Raw genomic sequence first — 18,030 nt, 5'->3', positions numbered from 1 at the left:
TTTACCATTCTCCCATTTCTCCAAGGTAAACATATTGTCTTTTTTTTTTTTTTTTTTTTTTTTGGAAAATGAGGTGATTTACATACCCAAGGCCTTGCTGCCAGTATATGTGAAAGCTGGGACTTGATACAACCTTGATCTGAACTCCCTCTCACTGCACAAAGTTGAAAAATTTTCCTCCATGTACCGTTCCTCTGCATCACCCTGCCTCTCCTAGAGTGGCGCATGTGTGTGTGTATGTTGCGTGTGTGTTGTCTGTGTGAGTCTTGATCTCTTCCATAGAAAACACAACTGACAAGCTACACACTTGGGGGTGCTCTTCCAATAGTGGGGATGCATATGTCATAACCCAGGAATGGTCTCTCAGCTACAGTGACCCCCTGCACATCATAGTAAAGCAGCTGCTGCAGGAGTCCGGTTCCATTCATAGTTGCAGAACAGAAGAGAGATAATTGAGCTACGTAGGGAGCGAGCCCATGACCTTGGCCTCATTAGCAACATGCTTTAATCATCAAAGCCAAGCAACCACAGGTGGCTATGCCCCGTGCAAATGTTCTGCATCTCATTTCCTGAAAATGTCAATGTTTGAGAATATAAATATTACTTATAATCCTGGAATGATTGTACAGGTACTAAACGGAACGGTTTTATGGTATTGATTTTCAATACCTCATTTGCTGTAATCAGCTTAACTTCATCTGCTAGAAAACGAACTTCTAATTCCAGTCTGAGACATATTACAAGAAAATGATTTTAGCCTAGTCTGCCGCCACCTTGAATCCTTTATGGAAGTAGACTGGGTATAAATCTTAAATAAATAAATCAACTTTAGACTCTCCCAGATTTTCATGATCTCACAAGATTGATTTCCTTCCCTTTAATATGTTTCTAATAAAAGGAATATTTTCCTTTGAGACACAGTCCATAATCTTTTCTATATTTGTTATCATTCTCATAGACTTCCTCTTTTTCATTTCAAGAGAAGCAAGGTTTCTCAGAGGCAGGTAGTTGTAATGAACCATCAACTCTGCACAGACTTGGAGGAATTCTATGGAGAAGGAATGGTCTTTTGGGTGGGCTGGGAAGAACAATGCATAAAAGTAACATGCCCCCTCCTCCTTGAGAAGTATGATATCATTGTTGTCTCTTTTATTCCAAGCTTACTGTCTTACTTAAGTAAAGAATTGAAAAATCATTTGTCTATGAGAGAGAAAATGAACAAGAAATGTACAAGGTGAACTCACATGGAAACAGACAGAACTAATAATAAAAGGTATTATTCAGAATGCGGTATGCACTTTACTAAAAGTTTTACCTATATTATAGTGCTGAATCATTCCAAGACCCCAAGATTGAGGCTATTACCTTATCATTATCTTAAAGATATTTACAGAATTAGATGAACTTTCCCCAAATCATTTAGCTAATATGAGGGACTTAGGACCCAAACCAAGGCAGCCCCACTCCAGAGCCCACGTCCAGCCACTGGACTTCACTGCCTGAGAAGATACAGAATGGAGTACAGGTTTGGGAGTTAATTCTTGTTTCCAATTTTGCCTCTGGACCTTTGGACAAAGCATTTCACAACTGTGAGCCTCAGTTCCTCTAGCTTTAAAATGTAGATAATATCTGTCTCCTACCATTGAGATAATATATGTAAAACACTAAATATGCTGCTCAGCTCATGGTAAAAACTCAACGAATAATAACTAAAGTTGTTATGACTTTGTTATTAGCTCTGTGACTCTAACAAGTTATTAAACCACTTGAACTCAGGGGATTTTTTTATTTAAGTGAACATAAGTTTATTGCCTTTTTCACTTCACCTTCCTGGTGGTTACAAGGCTCAAAATAAATAAGCAAACACCTTACAAAGTTGGAAGGCATTTAAGGCTAAAAAATAAATATTTTATATACAGTTGAATATTTGAAGGAAAAAATAAAGTGTATCTCTATTTACAATTAATGAAACAACTAATTCCTGTTATTTAAACTTATCTATTTATTAGGCCTAGACTCAATGGGTTGCTGAACCCATTGATTACTTTTAGTAGGGAACAAACATTGAGGGTGGTGTACCCCACTGCCTTTGGAGGCACACTATACCTATATACTAGAAAATACATTCCTTAAGTGTAGTGATATTATTCCTCTTTATATCACAGCATAGAAGGGACCAGTGTGTGTGTGCCTATGCATGTGTGTTTAAGAGAGACACATACAGTGAGGTTAAAATGTATCCAGTCAGCTAATTATTGGCCAAGTCAGAATGAGGATTCAATTTCATATTTGTCCAATTCCAAGTCCCATAATAATCATTTCATTCATATCTCTGAAATGATTATTATGTGCTGAGCCCTCTGTAAAGGGCTCATTCACACACACACACACACACATTTTTTGAACATACTTGTGTTCTTATCCTCACATTCTAGATGTGGAAACAGACACTCAAAGTGGTAATTTGTTCAAGGTAGTACAAAAGTATATGGCAGAGTTAAGGTTCAAATCTAAGTCCATCTGACCACAAAAGCTGTGAGCTGACCTCTGGAGCCCACATGAGCCTTCCTGGTGCCTAGTGACTAAGAGCACTGGGTGGAGGATCTCTCAGAGGGGTTAGGGGAAGTTCTGAGAGATCACTGGGCAGGTACAGGGCTTGGAGGTGAGGTGAATGGGGCAGTGGGATTGTTGCTGGCTCCTTAAGTTTATTGTGATAACATGGTTGTGGACTCATTTCAGGAAAGTATCAATCCCTTCTCCCAAAATCTCTCCTAGAAGAGTAAGGATGAGGTAAATAATACAAATGTGCATTCCTAAAGATCATTATGGTAGTTAGGGTTTATAATGACTCCTTCGAAGCTATCCTAGTATTAGGATTCTGTGGTTAATGTGTATTTGAGGGAGGTGTAATTTGATCTGTGTGATGAACTCAGTCCACTAAATGAAACAGATATTTAAACACATGACTTGAATTCCAGCAGGGTAACTGTTATGCCAGAGATGAGATCACAGATTGGGGAAATGACCATCTCAGTCCTAGAAACTTAAACAAGGATTCTCAGAGAAGGAAATATTTGACACAGGACTTGAAAATTGTGTAAGAGTTTTGCAGAAAAAGAAAGTGTTGAACAAAAGACAGGTAGGAAGGAAAGAGGGTATAGTGAAAGGGGGTATAGATCAAGAAAATAAATGTTCATGTTTAAAAACTACAGAGAATCTTATAATTAAAAGGCACAATAAGAAAGTGCATTATATCTATAAAAACTCTATATATGGTGGGGATAGTGCCTTAATTTTTAAAGTTCTTTCCTTTATCTCATCTGATTCACATAACCCTACGATAGAAAAAATTGGTGTTTGGTGAGTGTTTTAGTCCATTTGGGCTGCTTCTAAAATATACCTTAGCTTGAGTAGCTTATAAACAATAGAAATTCATTTCTCACAGTTCTGGAATTTGGGAATTTCAAAGTCCAGGCACCAGCTTTGTGGTATCTGGTGAGAACCCTCTTCCTCACTGTCTTCTCACTATGTCCTCACATTGTGGGGTGCCAAGGGAACTCTCTGGAAGGGCACAAATCTCATTTGTGAGGCCCCAGCCTCATGATCTAAGCACCTCCCAAAGGCCTCACCTCCTAAAACCTTCAAATTGGGTGTTAAGTTTCAACATATGAATTTGGGAGGACACAAATACTCAGTTTATAACACCAAGGGAATTGAGAAACAATTTAATGACTCGATCATGAAACAACCAAGTGGCAAAGCTGAACTAGAATCCAGAACTCTTAAACTTTGATTCACTGCCCTGAGTAGATTTATTATAAACAAACTACTTATAGTTTAATACTAGGAAAGAAAGCATTATCATACTTTGGGGGAAAAGTTAGAAAGAAAAATGCACTTTCACTTCTTTAATGATAACGAGAATTTCTTAGATTGAGTACTTGTAAAAGTAAGGAGCTTAAAAGTGAGAAGTCTATTTCAGAAGCATCACATAATAATGTTCATAGTCAAGAGATAAATTATTCACTATTCTTCTCTCTGAGAGGAAATCAAAGAACTGATTTTTAAATATTAGACATTTCACAGCAGTAGACATTTGTATCTAATGTCCACTATAATAATTTATCTAATTTATCTGCAGCACTACACTCAGATTCTTGATTGTTCCTCACATCAAGGTTTCTTTCATTCTTGGAAAATCCTGTATTACACTGTTGACTTTTAGATTTGAAAGTCAATCTGAAGTTCTTCCTAAGTAACATGAATTGCATTATAAGTTTTTTTTTTTTTGCAAAGTTTAGTAAAGAGTTATTGAACTTAGATTAGATGCAATCACTTTCTATTGCTTTTAATGATCTGAACCAAACTGTTTTATTCCTCTATTGTGCATTTAACACTAATAATAGTAATAGCAAGAGCTAACATTAATTGAGCGCTTACTATGTACGTGTCGTGTTAAGCACTGATTAAAACGTTACCTAATGTAATCACCATAGCAATTTGTTACTTTTGCTGTATTTTATACCTGGCTACCAAAAAAAGGCTGCGAGGAAAGAGGTAGCTGTTTACAAGCAGGAAATTTTCTGTCCTTAATTGCAGAGACACGAGTCCAAATCCCAACTCTGTTTACCAGCTATACAGCCTTAGCAAAATTTATTTTATTGTGTTCATTGTATATGTTTTTCCTAACTATAAAATTCATGTGATAGTCTCTGATAAGCACATGAAGTAGCAGCAAAAAAAAGTAATATGGCAAAGCAGGCAGCTCTGTGTCTGGTATGCATCAAGGGCCCAACATTTTCAGCTGGGTTTATTTACCAGTACTTTAATTCACATGAATACTTAGTTCACATAATCCTGAAAATATAAATGAAGATTTCATTCTCTGCCTAATTAACAGGGTTGATGTTGTAGATCTAACGAAATAATTCACATGAAATGATTTTTATATTGCAAAGTACTATGCAGTACTGTACAAAGGTAGCTGTTACTATTTTCCTGGAGCTAAACATAAGGGAGAAGCTACCTCCTACTTCAAAAACTCATGGTCAGGGAAAAAGCAACTCCAAAGGGCCTCCTATGCGTTCAAAACATAAGAGGACAGTTTTAATTTAGCCCAGAGAAGATACTATTAAGATGCAACAACTCGGGTATGTGAGTGATGCTTCTGAGAAGAGCACAGAACTTTTTCTGCTTTTTGCTTAACTGAAAACCCACCTAGAGAAAACAGGCTACAAGAGAGATTTCCGTAGGACATAAAGAAGAACTTCTGGACTGTCAAATTGATAAAACCCTGATAAGGATTATCAAATGAAGTTGCTGAGATTTCCTCCCTGGAGAACTTCAAGAAGAGAAGAGGCATCTCTGTTTTAGAAGGCTGAGACATTTAACTGCTGGAGGGCAAATTACATACTTGCAGCTGGACCAGTCATTTTCTTGCTCATCAATTACATTCCATTTGACGACTTTTCATTTTTTAAAAGGGTCTCACTATATTTCTTAAAGTATACATCATTTCTAAACTTAAAAAACATTGTCCTTGGTCATATTCCATTTAATTCCAAAATAGATACAATGCTCTATAGCTGAATTTAACCTAGAGCTTATATGTAGCATCAACTGCTATTTAATAAGTAGGGAGAGTCGAACAGGGAACACTATCTGATGACTAATTACATATAGGAATTCCATGATACAACACTTGAAATGAGACAATTATTGCAGTCCTATGATAATACTCTACTTGGGGTAAATCTAGTGGCTCAATTTCCAAGTCATATGTGATTATACTTTAGCAAGGATTTATGTTTCTTTGAAATATTTTATTTGTTAGCTTTTCTTCCTTGAAGAACTTGAGTCTGACTTGTTTTGAATTTTACTCCATAATGAATCTTGGGAGACTGTTCTGTGTCTCTGAAAGCAGTTCCTCTAAAAGACACTTCAACATATGAATCAATGAACCAAAATGGCACAACCCTGAAAAGACATTAACTCAAAGTTGTTCATCTTCATAATCCATGTCTTTGGTGGTTTCCATGGCGATTCCCTGGCTAGCAGCATCTTTCCTTACCAGATGTCTTATTGTTCAACTGCTCATCTATCTTATGAGTTTAAAGTTTGAAAAGTAAAGTCCAAGCATGACATTTTTTTCTCCAAATATCACAGAGAAATAAAAAAAGACAGTAAAATTCATATACTATCATAATTGTCCTGTCACAGTCCAAATAACTGCACGAGGAATGATTCAGATTTGCACTGTGTTCTGAGATTGTGTGCTGATACGCTATAATAATGAAAGGAGGCCTAATTATACTGAAAACAGAACTCCTGTCTACTAGGCAAATTTTACTTTCCTCTTAGCTTTATGACATATTAGTTCACATGGTGAGCCACTTATTCCTACCAAATGCTGATGGTCACAAGGTGATGTGAAAGTTGTTATCTGAAAGACACTCCAATTCAAAGGAACTTTTCTGATGAAATGAGAGTATGTGGCTGCCAAAGAGATTCTACTTAAATATTGGCTTTCATGTCTCAAGTTCAGATAACATCCTAGAACGTAATCACCTACCCTGTTAAATTTCAACTGAGTGCCAATTACCGCTCATCTTGCCTCAACTTTGTGCTGCACAATGAGAAAACAAGCAGTAGGGATGCTAGCCAGTAAGACTGGACGCAGTACAGGATCAGATGTGAAGATGTGGAGAGAGGTTTAAAAACACAGAACGATCCCAAGGCTCCCATTCAGTGCAGTGCCTGGTTTGATTTGTGGAGGCAGGCTAGAAGGAGCTCTATTAGGCTATGACCCACTTGTTCTTATTTCTCATCTAACAGCAGAGGAAACTAAGATCCAGTGAGGTAAGTAAACCCAAGTGACAAAAATTTAGTGCTAAGACTAAACCCAGACTTAATAATCTATTATTTCCCAGTCCATGTAATAGGTATTAAGTGATTTGTACAATGTTACCCAGACCTCTAGAATTTGTTTTTATAAAATCATGCCCTTAAACTATATTTCTATTTTGTTAATTATCACTGGTATTGACTAGAAAACCATTTCCCCACCCGACACCACCTCAAGTTCCTCAAGATGCTGTCTGTTTCTTGTCCTTGGATTGGATGCCAGGGAATAAGGGAAAGTTGACCTTGAAAAGCAACCTCTCTCACACTAAACCAAACATAAAACAAGTGAAAGGCATTGATTTCATTGACACTCTGATCTGTGCTAACTTCCAAGACAACCACACAAGAACCATTTGCGATGCATACAGAGAGAGCACAATACGTTATCATTAATCAGACACAACAGTCTTAGCCTCCCTCAGGAAGCTTACACTGTAGGTGGTGGAAAAAGGAATCCTCCCACAAAAAGAAAGAATTGCATGCTATTCTCCTATGACATCATCATATAAAAAGACAACAAACTTTGTTAGCGGTCATCCATAGGAGGTGAGAATAAAAAGAGATAAATTTTAGCTAAGAGGAGAAGGAGAGACGTTGTGGGGGACAAGAGGCCCTGGAAGAATTGCATTTGGAAGGGAGTGGAGTTCAGTAAATATAATCTTTATTAACAATGAATCATACAGAGATAGAGTGGAAATAATATTGTAGAGAGAATCTAAAGCAACCCAGTAGCTAATGAGGTAAAAGGGAAAAATCATTTACTATTTTTGGACCTATTTTCTCATTGATGATTACAAGAGGTTTAACCTAGAAGGATCATGAGAATCCATTTTCAGTCGTAAATTCTATGATTCTGGAGCACCAAGCCAATGTTTTATTCAACTGTACTTGCCCACAATAAGCATTTAATCTCACCTAGAAGGAATTTTCTCTGAATCCTGGACTGAGGACTAGTTAAATCCATGACTTCTGTAACATATGAACTTCAAATAATTACATTCAAACATCAGAACACTCTTTGCTGACATCATCAACTGCCTTTCTCATTACCACTAAGGTTTTTTTATTCATCATACAAGGACCATTAATTTGCACTTCATGTGAAGCTGAACAACCCAAATTGCTTAAGGAAATAAATGTCTCTATTCTATTTCTTGGTGGAAAAGTTAATTTACAATCCTAGAGAGAAAGAACTAAGAGAGTTTAAAATTCCATTTAGTGTATAGATTTTTTAAAGATTATCATTGATGCATGTTGTGAAAATTAAATATCTTAAATAATATGTGAAGGTCTCCTTAGTTGTAAGGTATTAAATTGTCAGGAGACTTTTTTCCTTGTTTTTTTGTTTGTTTGTTTCTATTGAATAACTATCTTTATGCTTTCCTTGTACTTTACTGTGAATCAGAAGAGTTTGCTGTCATTGCATTAATGAAGATTATTATTTATAACAATGGCCAGAAAGTGATTGGAGGATTAACTCCAGAAACTTGAGCAATTAAAATGCTTGTAGGTTCCTTTGAGGTTTAAAAAAATACAAGCTGTTAAAAGGAACTTACCTATTCAAGATATACAAGTAATGCCATTGTAGTTTCTTCAGGGACCCAAAACTGTTTCTCATCAAAAACTGCTTTTGGAAAAGACTGAGATATTCATTAACATCTTGGATTTAAGAAAATGAATTCCCTCTTCTATCGACAACCTGTATTTCAACACTCTTTTCAGATTCAATAATCATAAAAGTCTACATATTCTGATAGAAGAATTACAATCTAATTGGTCATTACACTAGACATCAACTTTTCTATCCATCCACTCTCTTTCTCCTTCATCCACTTCTCTCTGTGATAGCACTTTAATTTCTCTAGAGGAACTGACCTTGAAACTTCTAATGTATTTGTTTTGGGAATACCCATCTCAGTCACTAACCTCCCAATCCTAACCTTTGGCCAAAAGTTGTCACTTGCCCTAAACATGAATAGTCATGCTTGCTTTCCCTGGAAGTTGGATCTTGAGCAAAGTGACACAGAATTCTTTTTTTCAATGGGTGGAAAGTTATTTTGAGATGTGAGACTGTCCATGACTCTGCAACTAGACCTTAATTCTGACCTCCTGAACTTCTTTGGTTACCTACCTTCCTATAGCTTTGGTTACTTATTTTTCTTTTCTTTTCTTTTTTTCCTGTGAGTTCAGATGAATCCATTGGTAAATTCATCAAATACTTACAGAAGACGTATCAACTGTAATTTTATTCAGACAATAGAGAAAAAGTGAAAATTTCCCACTCATTTGATAAGAGTATTATACCTAGTAACAAAGAATTAAAGGAGGCATGCACATATAAAATAATGAATTTATATTATTATAAATTATACATAATAATATTGGTTATATTATATAATATAATATAAATAGATAATACCTAATGTTTATATATATGCACATATTTATAATACTATAATAAAATATAATATAGATATTAAAAGAAAAATCTACAAGCCAATACAACTCATGAACATAGACACAAAATTCCTTCAAAAATATAAGCACATCTAGTCTAGAGATATATACATTGGACAACATACTTCTAACAACTGAGGAATGTAAGACTGAACTCATATTAAAAAATCAGTCAGTGGAATTCACCCCATTAACAGAAGAAAGAAAAACCATATCATTACAATGATGCAGAAAAGCAGCTGACAAAACTCAACACCTATTCATACTAAATAAAAATGTTCAGCAAACAAACAAAAAATTTTAAAGAGGTAGTGCATCTACAAATATTCTAAAGTTAACATTATAAGTAATTTAAAAAATCAAATACTTTTCTTGAAAAGATCAACAACAAAACAAAGATGTTTTCCGAGAATATCTCTATTCAACATCGTGTTGGAGGTCCTGATTAGTTTAATATAAAGGATAAAGAAATGTAAAAAAATGTAAATAACAGAAAGAAGATAACATGATTGCATACATGAAAAAATCCAAAGGGATTTACAAAGGAACTAACTGAACTAACAAGTAATTTTGGCATGGGCTCAGAATACAGTCAATGAAATACACACACATACACACACATACATACACACAGAATCAACAAACAATTAAAAAGTATAATTTTTAAAACACCATTTACAATAACATCAAAAAATAAACAAAAATACTAGGAGCAAATGTAATGAAACACATGAAAGAAAACCAATATACTGAAAATATTATATGAAAATAGACAAAATATTACTGACAGACAAAATACAGATTTGAGAATTGATGGGGACATTAGTTATAAGATTGTGTATTAAGAGACTGATTGGTTATTAATATGGCACAATAAAAATCCCAAAAGGCTTAAGAAATGAATGAGCTTACTGTAATAATTACATAAAAATCCAAAGAACCTAGAATGTTTGAGACAATCTTGAAGAAATATTACAAACTTGAAGGGCATATTATAACTGATTTCATGACTCACTTTGAATCCACAATAATTAGAGAGCATGGTGTTCATATAAGGACACATAAATCAAGGATACATAATTCAAAGTACTGAAATAGACATATATGTATGGTAAATTGATTTTTGACATGTTGCTGCAATTCTATAGATAAATAAAAAGTTCTTCAACAGTTGATGCCAAAGCTGAATTTTGCTTCATACCATGAAGAAAAATTAATTTTAGATTTAGCATAGAACTAAACATAAAAGCTATGGAAGAATATCTTTATAAGAGTAACATAGGCAGAGATGATTTTTAAAATTCTTTAAACAATAACAATGCAAAAAGAGTTGATAAATCAGACCTTGTCAAAATGACAATCTTTGTACATGTTGCAGATAAGAAAATGGAAGAGCAAACCCCAATCTGTGGGAAATGTCTGTAATAGACACCTGACAAAGGACTATTATCCAGGATACAAACCAACTGTATGTAAACAATCCAATTTAAAAAGTAGGCAAAACACTTGTGAAGAAATACTTTACAGAAGATTATGAAAAGTCAATGACCACTTCATATGATGCTTGGCATTATTAGCTATAATGGAGATATACAAATTAAAACTAAAATGAGATGCTGCTTCACATTCACTATAATGGTTAACAGTAAAAAGTTCGACAAATACAAAAGCTGACAAGAATGTGGAAAACTGAACCACTTAGATAAGGAAGGTAAAATGTAAAATATACAGCCATGCTAGAAAACTGAGAGTTTCTGATAGAGTTAAAAACATAATAAATACCTTATGATCCAACAATAACCAAGAAAATTGAAAGTGTATGTCCATAAAAGTTTTGTACAACAATGTTGATAGGTGACTTATTCATAATAGCTCAAAGCTTGAAACATCCCAAATTTCCATGAACATAATAGACAAATATTGTTGTATATTCATAAAACAGAATGCTTCTCAGGAAAAAAGGAACACATTTCTCAGTCATGCGATATGGATTAATTTTTTAAAAATATTATAGTAAGTAAAAGTAGCCAAACACAAATTAGTAATTACACTATGATTCAATATTTATGACTTTTAAGAACAAGCAAAATTAATCTGCAGTAACAGAATTAAGGTTATAGGTTGACTCAGCAGGTAGTAGGACTAACCAGTAAAGACGATGAAAAAACTTTGTGGGATAATGAAAATGCTCTATATCTTGATTTCAGTGATAGTAAAGCCCCATATATCCATTTATCAAAACTCAGTTAAATATAATCTTAATATCTGTGTGTCTTTTGTGTGTTAAATAACATGTTATTCAAAAAAGAGCAGATTTATAAAGATAGAGACATAAAAGTATCTATATTTGTAGGTGATTAAACAATTTTAGTTAAAGCCATAAACAGTATGAAAATGCTTTCTTGATGAATGTCTTTATTAAAGAGATATAGTAAAACAAAGGATAGAAAGTTTTAGTTAGGAAGAGCTAACTAATAATAATAAACAACTAGTTTTCTATGTATGGCTTTTGAAGAATCTACTTCTCTGAATTATAGCATGCTTATGAATGTTCTCAGAATAGATCTTTCAAAAAATAATGTTTCCATTTTACATAAACTAAGATTTAGTCCTCTGGGTAACTAAGATAATATATTAGAATTTTAAATGATTAGTTAATTTATGGAAGTCAGTATCAGTTATTCTTAATATCACTGTGTTATTTATTGTTAAAATAATCATTCCTTGAAAATAATGATGCATGCATATGCTATATAGAAAAATGCAGTTTAATAAATGGGGAACTTAAACATTTTATCAATGCAACATTAAGTGTACTCACTAGAAAATCAAGATAAACCAGCAAGATTTCAATGAAAATGTTTTTCCCTCAATATCTGGAATGCTAATAAATAGCAGTAAGATCCAATTTAATTTTTCTTCCTCTCTCAGTATCCTGGTAACTCAAGCAAAGTAAATTGTGGTTAATCTGTTTTTAAAATCCAAGTTTATACACTCTACGTGTAAAGATAGTAATCTCTTTATTTTTAGATGAAATATATTTCTCCTTCTATCTGTCAGATAGTTTTCCCCCATTCTCCCCTCTGCTTAGAGTGAAAAGGCTGAGTACTTCACAATTTGAAAAACAGTTGTCTCAGAACACACACACTCACATATACACGTGCACATACATATAACCAGACTGCTTTGGAGGAACACCAAAATCATAATAAAAGTAGCATTTTGGAAACATAGAATTGTGAAACTCTTTTGTACTTATGATTCAGTTACTGGTCTATTTACATATTCATGTAATGATTTTCCTCTCTTTTAAAAGTCTGAAATAATTTCTTTGAAATCCAGGGCTCTGATATTACCTCATGTATCATTATACTGTATATGCCTAGAATTTTTTCTCGACATTAAATAAGCAGAGCTCTCTTAAAGTTGGTGTATTTCTATGAATATTATAACAAAAGGGGAAATTCATACATGTGTTGAACAGTTGTTTTGCTGTGTATCTGGTGGGCCTGTTTATCTGGTGACCCCAGGAGAAGTATCTTCTGAGAAAATTCAGAAAGTAGCATGGAACCTTCTAATACAGTTGAGTTCCAAAGTCAGACCAAAGGGAAATAAGTGACGGAACACTTCAGGGAGTAGATAAGATTCCCCATTGGGTGGAAGGTAAAGATTTCATGTAGTGCTGAAAATGTGCTTTGTCATCTGCACCCATTGTGAATGTTCTGTTAGTTCACTGGTGAGTCTGCCTATTTCTCTCTATTTGATTTCACAGCTTTGGTCACCGCTGTCCACAATCAGACATACACAAAAGGAAGCATTTAGCTGTTCTTCAGCACTGGACATTTTCGTCCAGACTGAAAAAGGCAGCAGGGAATGCCATTTGTCCTTCGCTTTATTCTGACTGTGGTAACTAAGGCGTAGGGTCCCCTGGTTCCCACTGATCTGTGCAATACAGAATAGCAAAATTGGCTACTGACAGCCAGCTGCGGCAATCAGCACTGACACGTTGAGAGGGTGTCATTTTTCTTTCATTTTAACTAGGCGCAGAAGCTACCTGCACTGCAACAGCATGAAGGCAGGAGGCAGAACTGGTGCTAACCACTGCAAGCCCCAACACTGAGCATTGGCCCCTGTCCCAGAGTAGGCATGCAATACAACTTTGAAAATGATGGCGTAAAATAGCCCACTGTATTTATAGTTGTTAATCTTTACAGTTATGACTCTGAGCTCAGAGTTGTTCATTAAAGAATTGAGAATATTTTCTATCCCCAGCTTAAAATGAAATATGTTTGGTATTCTTCCCATCGCCCTCAAAGAAAGCCAGGCCTCTTAGAGTGATATACAAGACCCCATTCCAATTTTTTTCTAACCTCCAGCCAGTATCCAAGGTCTAGACATAATCAACAATGTGTTTTACGAAGGTGCTATGTTCCTGAAGGATGTCAATCTTGTTAAGTCTTCTCTCCCTCCTGTAACAGTCCCACTTAATTCCCCTGGAAAACTTCCACTCAGCCTTTGAGTCTCAGACCCAACCTCTCTTTCTCTGATGAGACGAATGTCCCCAAACTGAGTTGACTTTCCTTTTTAAGTGTCCCCACTGAGCAGTGTGTGCCCCTTATCAGCTTTTGTTACACGGGGCACTGTGACAGCAAGTCTTAAACACGAGGCCCTGTGTAAGAAAATGCCAGCACCCTTACTGGTCCTTGCTACTGCTGCTAACATCTGTGCTCTCAGAACCTATCTGTTGAAAGGAAGAATGAATGAGTGAGTAGATAGAAGCTGGCCCTTTTGAGAGTAAATTGGTGGTAATTAAGCACTGAAATTTACTGGTGGAGTCAGTCATTTAGATGTGGAGAATGGCCAAAAATCTATGCTTTGAGATTCCCAGTAGATGTTTACAAATGAAGAAATGACAAAATCGGGACACACAAAAATAAGCTGTATTTTAAGTGTCTGCATATAACGTATCAACAAACTCATAATTGGCGAAACATTTGGAGGAAAAAAATCTCAAAAACCTAAACATAGATATTGAAGATTTTCCAACCCAAGCCCCTTCTGGCCCCAACCCCTTAATGGGAGCAATTTTCCAGAGATTCAGAAAAATATACCCCATGAAGGCAATATTGAGCCCACAGAGCCTCTGGGACCCACCCCCTACCCACACACCCAAGTACTCGGCAGCAGTACTTTTCCTTCCCAAATAGGCACTAAGGAACAGTGACCCTTTCTCCCTAACTGCTCTCCACTCCACACAGCATCTTCCAGAGCTATCAGGAGGCCCCCAGCAGTAATTCCACTTGATAAGGAGCTAGAGAATTTGGCTGCACCTCACCTGGGGTGAATCTACCCAGGACATGTCCAGGAAGAGAGCACGTTGGGTTCTGCTGAGTAACCAGAGGAGCCAGGGGCCCAGAGAAGACTAAGGGAATTTTGCAGGCCTTCAGGGATCTTAGTGTAGCCTGTGGGGAGTTGAGAGCCTGTGAGGGGGGCTTAAGGGGCCTGGAGGGTCCTGAGTGTGTCTTAGGGAGCCTGAGGGAATCTATGGGGAAGGTAATAGTGTCTGGAGGTCCTGAAAGTACTTCAGAAGCATTGGGTCATTGGAGGGAGGGTCCTGGAAGAGAACCCCATTGAGGGTTCTGGGGACCCTAGAGGGGAGCTGATGGGGCCTGAATGAAATGACTAGGGGAGCATGAGGGGCATGATTCCTGTTCAGCATTATTCAGTTTCAAAATTTTTATGGATAAGACTTTAAGACTAACACATTTGTGGTGTTGCATTCAATAATATGACCATCCAACTTGCAGAACTCCAATGTAAACACAGCATCAGATAGGTCAGTGCTAGCAAGGAAGTATTTGTTTCTGTTTTTATTTTATTGTCTTTCCAACCCCAGGTGCCATCTGTTACACCCACTACATAAGGAAATCTGAATGAACTGGTATCAAATTTTTAAATTATTCTAGGACATTTTAGCACCCTTTGTATTCAGCTGTATCACTTATGGAGCCCAGTGCAAACTGAAGAGTTGAGGCCTCTTGTTCAAAAATTAGTAAGAATTCCACTTATTTCAGGACACTAAACCAAATGCAGGGCCCTTCTAAGAGTGGGTTCCATACAACTGCACACATCACATACATTCATGAAGCTGGCATTGTGGATGTTCCTGGCAGGTCTCTGGCTAACCTGCAGTCCAGGACTGTGGGAAATGCTGCCCAGGTGGACCTGCAGGTTTGCTTTCACACTCCCAGAAACCTTAGGAAATTTGCCAGAATTTCAGTTATTCATCCATTACTTGATTGTGGGATTAATCCACTCCCTTTCTCTTCTCTCAACAGCCACTAGTCATCCCCAGAAAACAGTTTGGGACACTCAGCAGAACCCTATGGCAGAAGGTGTGCAATGTAGTGGCAAAGAATCCCTATTCTCAAAGTCAGAATATTTCAGCAGGTAGCATACTTGGGAGTTTGTTTCAAGTAGCTGAAAAACAACTTTGATTCATGTCTCGGTCATTATTTCCCACAATTGAGCCCCCTGGCCAACTATGAATCAAGCAAAGGGCCAAATGTTAAGTGAATACCTGCTAAGTAGGACGGCCTGAAATCCAGGCTGATAATGAAAGTAGCTAACAGCAGGAAAGAAAAACAGTAGAGTAAGCCAAAAGGGAAAATTTACTGCTGGCACATTTCTATTCACCATATCTTACTTCCCCCTCTACATCACCATGGAATTGGTGAATAAACAGGTGCATAAATTAAAATCAGGTGATTAGCTGCCATGCTGACTACTGCTGCTGCCCTAGAGCTTAGGTAATATTAACACAAGTTAAACAGCAGGAGAAACTATCACTGGCTCAATGTCTCCACTTCTGAAATCTCTCTCTTTTTAAAGTGTTTAAATAGAAGGGTGGCTGAAATTTATTGAGGGTTTTAGAACAGAAGTCAGTTAACCTCAATGATGACCAAACTAACTAGAAAAGGTGTACTTTAAAATGTACACAGAACATTGGAGGACACTAGGGTGGACAGCCAAAGGCTAAAATTGCTCAGTTTTAGAAGAGGCCATTTACACTGTAACATCCTGGAAATGTAGTATGGTTTTTCTTTAATCATAGAAATAGCATAGAAACTGAAAATTTCACAGTATTTCAAATACTCCAACATTTCAGGATCTCATATGAGATTCATCTCTGGTGCTCATCATTTTCAGGGCAACCAGCTAGCACTGGAGATGCAATTTTGTTGGTTCACATCGATCTTCTAGAATTCCTCTCAAATCATCATTACGCTAAAGAAATTCATTTAACATTGTACAAAGTCTAAAGAAAGTATTTAATGCATAGGGTTGGGGAGAAGAAAGATGGTAAGATCATCAGTGACCTGAACTAACTTTAAGATCCTACAAACCTGGCACCATTACAGTTAAAATGTCACTTGAGAAGACTTAATTTTTCGTCTAGAATCTTTGGACATTGACCAATGTTATAGTGGTATTTGAAGGCTTCTCATAAGACACTGAATTTCAGGAAAATCAGAGATTTTAGAAGGATTTGTGATCTAAATGCATAACTGTTAAGTTGAAATGTGAAGACAGAGGTATCACGCTTAATTAGAGACACACCGAGGGAGATCAAGATGATTATCGTATATCATCCTCCAAATTGTTGTTTGAAATTAATGGCCCCCATGAACTATGCAGCGTTGAGAGACAAGACCAGGTCTCTAAATGTGTAAACTTAGATGGATTCTTTAACCTTTTACAGCCTGTTTTGTAGTCTCTAAAATGGAGATAATAATAAATATTTATCTTATAAGCTTCTTTTGAATGATTAAATTGAATAATTCACGTGAAGTGCTTATTAGCACAGTGCCTAACGCTATCGTTATGTATCTGATTTAACTGTTGATACAATTTTACCTCTCTTTACCAATGGGTCTCCTTGACTGCACATTGACATCTTCTGAGGGGACTTAAAAAGCACTGATGCCTGGGATCCACACTCAGAGATTCTGATTCAGTAAGTCTTTGTCATGGACCAAACATCATGAACTTTCAAATCTCCTCACATGATTCAACTCTTCAGGCAAAACTGAGAATCACTGCTTTAGACAATAAACTTTTCATGAATAATCACATTTATTTGTATTATGCAAGAAATTTACTGAGCAATCTGACATGGTCTAGAATAGTGAGTTGATCACTTCTCTTGAACGTTTATTTTTATCTTTCTTGCCCTTTTAGAGTTAAAATAACAAATGAAAAGTCAATGAGACCCAGTGATTTTGACTTAGAACCTAAGGCACCTGCAATGCTCTACCTGATAGTAAAGAGCAGAGGAATTCTTTGATGTAGATGCTAAAACCATAAAATGCAAAACACAGTACCCATCCTTAAACAAGGTCAAATATACAACCCTCATCCACCCTACCCCGACCTTTTTTGTTCTTATCACACCTGAATTTTTATGAAAGAGGTTGGGCCTTGGATCTTTGGGTAATCATGGGGAACTAGGAAGCAATACACATCCCCTAAGAAAAAGGACAATCTCCTTCCTCTTTGTCTCTCTCAATCTCCTTTTAAAAATGTTTCCTTCTCCTTTTTAAATTTTTTTCTCTCTTTTTTGGGATCTCACTTCTCTTCCAGGTGAGAAGAAGAGACTTTCTGAGTGAG

The sequence above is a fragment of the Camelus ferus genome, chromosome 17 (genome assembly GCF_009834535.1).
Source record: "Camelus ferus isolate YT-003-E chromosome 17, BCGSAC_Cfer_1.0, whole genome shotgun sequence".
Taxonomy (NCBI): domain Eukaryota; kingdom Metazoa; phylum Chordata; class Mammalia; order Artiodactyla; family Camelidae; genus Camelus; species Camelus ferus.
The sequence above is the reverse complement of the archived record's forward strand: the minus strand, read 5'-3'. Positions refer to the sequence as shown.